The 10,027-nt window shown below is 37.9% G+C and overlaps 1 long non-coding RNA gene across 1 annotated transcript in view; it reads right to left on the bottom strand.

Annotated features, from left to right (window-relative positions):
* Positions 1 to 312: 312 nt before the first annotated feature.
* The window catches only part of LOC146506233 (uncharacterized), a 65,658-nt gene continuing 55,943 nt past the window's right edge, over positions 313 to 10,027 (bottom strand). The window contains exon 3 of the long non-coding RNA XR_014877341.1: positions 313 to 3,455. This is a non-coding gene — a long non-coding RNA (uncharacterized LOC146506233). The remainder of the gene's footprint in view (positions 3,456 to 10,027) is intronic.

Here is a 10,027-nt window from a genome sequence, read left to right as displayed (position 1 = left end):
ATAATGTTGGAGTAAATGTGCAGTCATATTCGTTGTGTTCCCACTAGTGCTGTCAACGTTAATGTCAACGCTTCTGTCTGCTAGCTTGCCCTGCGCTCAGTGAATCTGCGATCGACTACTCCGCCTAGGCTGCACTGTCGAGCGCAGATCCACTGAGCGCTCAACACAGACAGCATCGTCAGAAGGAAAGTTGATAAAATAAATTGAAAATTTTGTATTGTTCAATACATATGCGTATCGAACCGAAAGAACTGTATCAAACGGTCCAATATCGATGCGAGTATTGTTGCACCCCTAATATATATGTATATATATGTTTACAGTGCATTATAGTAAATACTACAGAAAATCAATCAACAAAACAGAATTTGCCTTTTTTTTGGCTCATTTGGTATTAAATACATTTTATGCATTTCATGGTGCAGCAAAAATCAGTGCATGGCAAAACATATTTATTTAAATTTGCATGTTACCAATGGCATCACCATCATTGTGCCAGACATTGCTAGTGTGCATTAAATACTTTTTATTTAGCGTGCCAGCCACTGAAAAAGAAGAAGGAAAAAAACAAATAAATCTATGTCAGTGATTTGCTGTAGGTTGTTAGCTTTACTTTGATAAGCACAGATGAAATACAGTTTCCATTGTTCTTCAGTTACAGTTTTTTCTTTTTAACTTTTATTTAACCGGGAAGTGAAGAGTGAGTTTCTTAGGCCGATACAGGGAGCATTAATCTAGCAAAACATGCAAACTGCACAGAAAGACCCAACACGTGTTTGAAACCAGCTGCATCTGTGCTAATCACTGAGCCACCGCGCTCCTCATTAAAACCAATGTGAGCAGCTGTCAAGCGCAAAGTAGCACTCTGAAGCTGCTCCAGTTCTACATGATTGTAGCAAGGATGCAACAATCCAACATTTTCCAGTTCACGTTTCCAGTATGACACCTTCAGGTGTTTGTCAATAGCAGCACCACTCTGGTATCAGTGTTTAAATGAAACAAGGGCTGGGAAATCATTTCTATGGCATCATCCGGCTTGACTCGAAATGTGAGTAAAATAAAATGTAACAAATAAATATCTAACAAAAGACAAAAGCGTAAATGAAATGTTATCACTCGTGCTTACAACACACATCAGCTTTCCAAGAAGTGTAGCAGCTCACAGCTGATCGCAAGTGGACTCTGAGTCGAAATGAATTTAACAGATGACCTCACATCTGACCAATATCCAATCCAAATACAGACTACTTGTTGCGGCCCTAGGTTATAAATACTCATTATCGTATAGACACTTCATTAACATGTTTTAGCTGTATACCAGAAACTATGTATGGAGGCACACAGGGCTACAGATGTTAATAGAACAGTGACTAGCTAACGTCAAGAGGTACCTAAAATATGCTTAAATTAACCAGTTTCTGGGGCAAAAAAAACTCTTCAAGACAATTTAGCAAATTTGGTGGGAAAAACAACTGAGAGACATTTTTTAAAAAGTAAGTTACAGCATCAGAACAGTTTGATTTAAAAGAATGAAACATTTCTTGAAGCAGCAGCAGATCATATTACATTTCTGGTGACTGGAAGCACAACTGTCTCAAGCAATATTCAACTCAGGAACATCCAAACCATAAAAAACAAAACAAGAATGCAAACTTGATCTGATTATGAGATGTGGAAATTCTCTACAGTGTAACTGCAGAAGGGATGAAACAATGTTCTGACAGATTATATTACAATGAAAGCTACTGTATCCACAGTGGCTTTCATTGTAATATCCAGATTGTTGTGTTGAATGTCTCTGGTAGAATGTAAAACATGTACTACATTTTTCCTTCTTCTGCAGATGATTTATCAGCATTATGTATCCAAAAGATGAAGAATTATTAAAATGATGTTTTTTTTATTTCATTTTTCAGTTTATAATTTAATTCCGAATTAATTTTAAGGTTTAAGTTTAACTTTGAAGATTTACTTTTGGCTTTGGACATGAGAGTGACATCATGAACGACGCCTTTAGAGTGTTAAACGGTAACAAACCTACCACCCGTCGCTGTATGGAAGTTCATTAACAACAAAAGTATAAAACCACAAAATGTGACCAAGTTTATTAAATTCAGTGTATTTTAAACCTGATAGGCCAGCACTACTCACTGGGTCAAAATGCGAGTAGAAATTGCTTCATTATCTCACGACGTTATATAAAGCAGGGTTAACAGTTTGCAACTTTTACATGTCAACATCTGTATTTACAATTCTCAAGATTTTTTTAATAACACCTTATCATAACCACTATGAATAAAGTGTGTATTGATAGTTAATTATCTTCAATTAATAGTTATTTACGGCTAACAAAAATAATAATCATTTGAGTTGGGTAATGGTTACTGTAACCAAGCTGCAATTTGACAAGAAACAACCAGATAAGTAACCAGATGACGATCTGTCCGATCAAAATAACGTAAGATTGTGAACTTTTGTCCTGTTTCTCTTTGCTGCTGATTATTAGTGTTATCAACTTATCTGCTGCTCTCAGTCAAACACAGACACACATTCAACAAGTGTATTAATAAGTTATTAATATAGTTTCCCCACAAAAGAGTCTCAAATATAAATATAAGATAAAAATGTAATATATTAACATGTTATATTAATAATCCAATTAAATACTATTAATTGTACAAATAAGTTCATTATTTTTAATTTTTCAATGCTAAATTATTTTTTAATTAACTTGCTTATACATTTATTTACACTTTTTAAAATTATTATTATGTTTATTTTTCCATTCAAATGTATCTTTTCTTCACATTTTGGATTAATTCATTCATTTACCTATTTATTTATATATTGTCACATTTCTCCTTCATTAAGCAAAGGAGGCACTTTTTGTTTTCAAATGTATTTTTTTTTTTAATTTTGAAATTGGAAATTATTTTCAAATTCATTTTAAAACATATTGTTTTCATTCATTTGTTCTTTTTTTTAATTTCATTATTTACTTTTTTATGCACTTAGAGCTGAGGCACTTATGTAATCCATTTGAGAACAAGTCCAAACTCAGAGTGTTCAGTCATATGTACAGCATTTCATAATTCCCTATACCAACCCTAACCTGATCACATCTGCAAACACACCTTAATAACTGCGTCTGAGTTCTGCAGTCTCTTAAACTAAACTGAAATCTTGGATTGAAATTCCTCCTTTTTTTGTCATTCTTGAACTTCCATACTTCTCTGCAATCCGGGTTTCTTGTCTTTAATGTGCAAAATGAAAAATGTTTTTGTGATTTGTGACACCAAAGCAAAACACAGAAATTGATTAAAAGTGCAACATGAATAGAAGAAAGGGGATAAAAGGAGTTGTAGAAATGTGTACCAGTTGTTTGCTTCTAACCTCTTTTTCATCAGGGCGAGCGCTCCCCAAGTCACGCTCAGCTGCTGCGGAGCTAATTACATCTGAGAGAAGAAAAAGAGTGAAAGAAATGTCTGATTACACACTGAGAGAATCAGATAGCAGCACAAAACAAGACATTTAAAGCAGCTGTTTGTATAAAAAGCCGCAGCACTTAATGAGAAAAAATGTGTAGAAAGAGTGTAACTCTGCAGGATGCTTATTCGGTCTCCAGTATCCCACCGATGTTTCCTCCATCTCACCTCGATGCTACATGACAGCCAGGAGACTAAAAACAGACTTAACACATTTTAATTTTCCACTGAATTAAAACCAGTGTTACTGCTGTCGAGGTAACGTTCAGTTTTATTACAATCACCGATCAAAGTCAAAGTGTTGATGTTTTCACCTGCTGATTCATGTCTGAAATGTTTATGTCTCTTTTAAATAAACTTTCATTTCCCCTAAGGCAGCACTTTGTCCCTCTTTAGTGAAATTGCACACGTCACATAACACATTTTGATAAAAACTGTAATACTTCTGAGGCTTTTCTCCGTTTTTCATCAGGGGATCATGTGGAAAGTTATGAAAGCTTGAACTGATGAAAAACTCAGTTTAAGAAATGGTTGTAAAGATACTGAGGGAAAGAAAAAGAAAAAAGTCACAGCAACAATCTGGATTTTCACTGGATAAAACCCCTGAAAAAGATCTAGGTTGTCAAGAGTCAAGAGTTTCTCTTCAGGTTTGCACTTCTGAAACCAGAAGTCCAGAAAATCTGAATTCTTGACTATTAAAATAAAAAACTTGACCTCTGTGACTGCGATTTCACCGCAGACAGCAAACATATGCAGAGAGAAATCATCAACTATCTGTGTACACTTATAAAAGTTAACTAAAAAAAACTAAAACTACATTTAGAAAATAATAATAAAAAAAACAATATTAGGGTTGATAATATCAGTTTTTGTTTATTGTGGCAACTTTTTTGGCAAAAAGATTAAATTAAAAAACAAGTCAGAGGGAGGCCATGAAGACCAAAATGAATAACTTCACAATGACTTACGGTGTGATGCAATAAATCGTTATTGCCTCCATTTTTGCAGCTCATGCTTCTTCCCCGTGTACCAGTTTGTGTCCGTGCACAGGAAGGTGAAGATTCTCCAGTTTGAAGGGGAAAAATTGTCTGCATTTGGAGCAATGATGGTGGCATATTTTTAAAGTATTTCACGACCATCTGGTTCTGTTGTTTGCAGCAGAGGATAGAGTGTTAAAGAATGGCACAGACTAATGCAGTCCAGTGTGACATGTGCTGTTTACATCCGGTATTTGCAGTCAGCAGTCTGAGTGCTGCTTCTTAAAACCACCAGAAAAGCCTCAACGTCAGCCACCCTGAGATCCCCTACAGCCGACCTACAATCACAGTACGACACCTCTGCGTGAGATTAAAGCAGTGGTAAGACATGGGTGGGGTTTTTTTTCTTTTTCAGTGTGAGGTGGAAGCATGCAGATGCAGACGGTGAGGATGGTATCAGATGGAGATCCAGATCCTGCTGGTATTTTTAGCTTTGAGAGAGGAGCCAGAAGGTGTTGGATTACGCAACGTGGGCACATGCCACCCTCACTGATGGCAGTTTGTCATCTTATATGAGCACTGAGGACCACGATGCAAGGAAGTATACTGCTTATTTATGTTCTTACCCAATCAAACACCTCAAACATCGGCCCAGAGCATGAAGAACAATGTAAAACATTTTGCTCTAATATTAATAATAATAGAAATATTCTTGCTGTTGTTGGTTAAACTTTCACACTTCAACTATAATTTCGCAGACAGAAACTGTACATTATATATATGCACCAAGTTAATGGCATCAGTGTGTCTGTGTTTGTGCTGTTTTTTATTGTTCGGTTCATCAGCAGTCAGCGTCCCTTTGTCAACACCCCTGATTTTTTATTGCGAAACATACTAATAAATATGTTTTTGTCCCATAATTAAGTGATAACTATAGTTATATATCTTAAAAAAAAAAAACAGTCATACAATAATATTTTATTTCAATTTTTTTTCATGAGATCAGAATGAAATCAGACACTGAGCTTCAAAAATCTTCTCACAGGACTTTTTGAAGGTGCAGGCTGCTGCGAGTTTTACTGTGAGACCACAGCCTCCTCTGCTGGTCGTCAGACAACATTTAGCTGAGAGGCTTTTTGAAGGTTGAGGTCATTTCTTCATTTGTGTCTATCTGACTTAAAGTTTTCTAAGGTTTTTTCTTTCTTCTAAAGATGTGAAGCAGCAAGAAGAAAGCTGAAAAAAGTGAAGATGGTTAAAAAAAGAAAAAAGTTCAGTAGAAATGCAGCAGAAACAAACAAAAAAAAAACAGTTAACAGGAGGAAAGAGAAGAAATTCAGAAAGGAGAGAATAGCTGAGGAGGATCGTGGTTTTTAAGACAAGTGCCTCCTGCCTATCCCTTCTTCTTGGTCTTCTTCTGTTTTACTAGCAGTTGGCAACTCATTTAATTAGAGCAGGTAGTTGTACTGCCCTCTAGTGGAAGAGAATGTAACCGTTGTCCATTACTCACGCCGATTGCTTAGAGTACTAATCAGGTGGAACCAGATAATATTCTATGGCACACCTATGTGCTGCACAGTGGTTGGGAAACACTGCTTTATAAAGCTGCATAATAACTCTTCACTCTGTGACAGGTAAACACACCTGTCAGGTAAAAGATCCCAAAGATATTTTTGTATTATGCAGCTGTTGTTTGTTTATTGTAGACTTTACTATTTTTACTTTGTATTATTCTGCTGTGGTATCAGTGAGGTATCTCTCCATCTTAATCCACATGAAGACACATGGATGATCTGAGTTTGCAACACTGAAATTAAGTGTCACAGCAACTGGATGTCACGCACTACAGCTAAAGGAGGGATGCTGTTGTTTGCCAGCAGAAACACTGACAAGCTGAACAGGAAATGAAGCAACAAAAAAGCGTCAATCCCGAGACCCTCTGTGATCCAGGCCTTCCAAGATAAAACAGATAAAACCAATATCCAGGCTATCAGTGCCTGTTTGTATTCCCCACAATAGCAGACATTAAACTGGTTTCATTTTGCTATTGAAACTATATATAGTTATATAGACCAGCAGTCCCCATCCTTTTTTGCGCCATGGACCGGTTTATGCCCGACAATATTTTCACGGACCGGCCTTTAAGGTGTCGCGGATAAATACAACAAAATAAAACTAGTACCGGTACCGAAAAAAAGAAAATTTATTCATAACACACGTGAAAAGACCAAGGAAAACAGAGTTAACGATAAAAACAATAACAAAATAACGCTGAAAACTGATAGAAACCCTGAAAACCAGACATTTCACACCTGAGCCTCAACTCTCGCGGCCCGGTACCAAACGACTCACGGACTGGTACCGGTCCGAGGCCCGGGGGTTGGGGACCGCTGATATAGACTATATATACTCTGGTTAAAGAGTAAAACATGGTGAGCAAAAAAAAGCTTGTTCTAGTTTCAGGTTGTCATTCTTTGAGTGGAAGTAAAACTGATTTAGTTGATCTGGTTTTTAACAGAAACTAAATGTGTGTTTTAGCCCTTAAAATCTGGAATATTTCCTGTAAGATATGAAATGTTATAAATGTTGGAAAAAATTAAGTGATAAAATTTGACCAAACCCATAAATTACATGGTGCATGGCTTCATTAAACAGAAGATGGCAGCAAACCTCCAGCAGTCCGACTGAGCTGCGCTGCAGCTGCAGAAACACTGCCGGCTTTGTCTCCTTAAATTCGGTGAATGTTTAATTATGAAGAGAACAAAACATGTTATTGTCCGAGGCAAAGATTGGGCTGCATACACGCCGTTATCACAGGGTGTTTTCAGCTTATTTTAGTTACAGCTTCAGTGACTCCTCCGGCCAAACACACTGGCACTTCTCCAAAAAGGTACCTTGTGTTTTAACCGCCAGCAGTAAATGGTTCTGCATGTTTATCACGAGATGATCTAAAATTATGCAACCTGGTTAAAAAAAAATAAAAAAAGTTACAGAAAATCAGATCTGAAGTGAAGGCAGCTGTCTTTGGTAAAACACAGAAGACTTAAAGGATAGCGAAGCGTAAAAAAGAGCTGTGTAATAAACAGAAAACATCCATTTAAAGTGTAGAATTGTTATTGATTTTGACCTCTGTGTAACCACCATCATCCTCAGGCAGATGAACGATAACACATGCGAAACAAAAAGAGTCAGGAGGAAGCTCAGAGGAGAGTTTTTATGCCTGTAAACCACTGCTCAAACATTTTGGACCGTGTAGAAACGTCTGTGTTTTGAAATAATGTCTCAATAATATTTTATTTTAACAAACAAAGCAATTCACAAATTTTACAGATAAATCTACAAAAGTGTACAAAGAACCATAACTGCTGTATTTTCTGTGCATTTTCAATCATCAACTTAAGAATTCGCCTTAAAAAGCTGTGTTTTTGAAGCCAAATGTGAGCACATTTGGATGAAACGGTAAATTCAATTCAATTCAATTTTATTTATATAGCGCCAAATCACAACAAATGTCGCCTCAAGGCGCTTCATAGATACAGAGAAAAGCCCAACAATCATATGACCCCCTATGAGCAGCACTTTGGCGACAGTGGGAAGGAAAAACTCCCTTTTAACAGGAAGAAACCTCCGGCAGAACCAGGCTCAGGGAGGGGCGGCCATCTGCTGCGACCGGTTGGGGTGAGAGAAGGAAGACAGGATAAAGACATGCTGTGGAAGAGAGACAGAGATTAATAACAGGTACGATTCAATACAGAGAGGTCTGTTAATACATAGTGAGTGAGAAAGGTGACTGGAAAGGAAAAACTCAATGCATCATGGGAATCCCCCGGCAGCCTACATCTATTGCAGCATAACTAAGGGAGGATTCAGGGTCACCTGGTCCAGCCCTAACTATATGCTTTAGCAAAAAGGAAAGTTTTAAGCCTAATCTTAAAAGTAGAGATAGTGTCTGTCTCCTGAATCCAAACTGGAAGCTGGTTCCACAGAAGAGGGGCCTGAAAACTGAAGGCTCTGCCTCCCATTCTACTTTTAAATACTCTAGGAACAACAAGTAGGCCTGCAGAGTGGGAGCGAAGTGCTCTAATAGGGTGATATGGTACTACAAGGTCATTAAGATAAGATGGGGCCTGATTATTTAAGACCTTGTATGTGAGGAGTAGGATTTTGAATTCAATTCTGGATTTAACAGGAAGCCAATGAAGGGAAGCCAAAACAGGAGAAATATGCTCTCTCTTTCTAGTCCCTGTCAGGACTCTTGCTGCAGCATTTTGGATTAACTGAAGGCTTTTCAGTGAGTTTTTTGGACATCCTGATAATAATGAATTGCAGTAGTCTAGCCTGGAAGTAATAAATGCATGAACTAGTTTTTCAGCGTCACTCTGAGACAGGATATTTCTAATTTTAGAGATGTTGCGCAAATGGAAGAACGCAGTCTTACATATTTGTTTAATATGTGCGTTGAAGGACATATCCTGGTCAAAAATGACTCCAAGGTTCCTCACAGTGTTACTGGAGGCCAAGGTAATGCCATCCAGAGTAAGAATCTGGTTAGATACCATATTTCTAAGCTTTTCAGCGCCGAGTACAATGACCTCAGTTTTATCTGAGTTAAGAAGCAGCAGGTAAAGTGGTAAGCTATCAGCTAATGCCAACAAGCTTAACCAGCAAGCTGAATAATTACTCAAATTAATCCAGCCAACATCATCTGCATCCCTGCAGCCGCAGCACCAATCTTACTTCTTACTTACTTTAACTCCTCCACTTGGTGCAGGAGCTCATCCCTGACCCAGAGTGGGCACTCCACCCTTTTTCAGCTGAGGACCATGGCCTCAGATTTGAAGGTGCTGCTCATTCCCACCACTTCACACACAGCTTGGAACTGTTCCAGTGCGAACTGGAGGCCTTCACCCAATGAAGCCAACAGAACCACACCATCCGCGAAAAGCAGAGATGAGATTCTGAGACCACCAAAGTGAAAGCCTTCAAACACTTGGCCTCACCTAGAAATTCTGTCCATAAAAATTATGAACAGAATCAGTAACAAACGGCAGCCCTGGCAGAGTCCATCACCCACCGGAAGTCCGACATACTGCCAGCTATGCGAATCAAGCTCCCGCAACAGTTGTATACCTTAAGATAATATTGTTTTTTTACCCACTCTGTGCATTTGTGATGATCATGAATTTACGTTCTGCAGCTGGGGTCTCGTTTGCTCTTGCAGATCCCGGTTGATCAGTTGTCCCCATATCTATCTATGACAGGGTTATAGGGTTGATCCATGCTGTGCAGAAGAATGAAGAACACATCTACATCCCCTTTCATGTGAAGGCAGCCAGAGGAGAAAAAAAGTAATTTCACATTTTCCTATCAAAACATAAACCATGAGACGACTGACTCCAGATATTTAACATAATTTTTGAATCAAAAGTGCCAAACTGATTCATCAGTGCGTCTTTGTTCGAGCTACAAACAGAATCTATGTATGAACTACTAGATTTGATTTCCTGACACGTCTACATCTAATCTTTTGTTGATTTACACTCCAAACACGGTCCAACGGACATGTGC

The sequence above is a fragment of the Neolamprologus multifasciatus genome, chromosome 12 (genome assembly GCF_963576455.1).
Source record: "Neolamprologus multifasciatus chromosome 12, fNeoMul1.2, whole genome shotgun sequence".
NCBI lineage: Eukaryota > Metazoa > Chordata > Actinopteri > Cichliformes > Cichlidae > Neolamprologus > Neolamprologus multifasciatus.
Note: the sequence above shows the minus strand (reverse complement) of the source record. Positions and strands in the feature narration are given on the sequence as shown.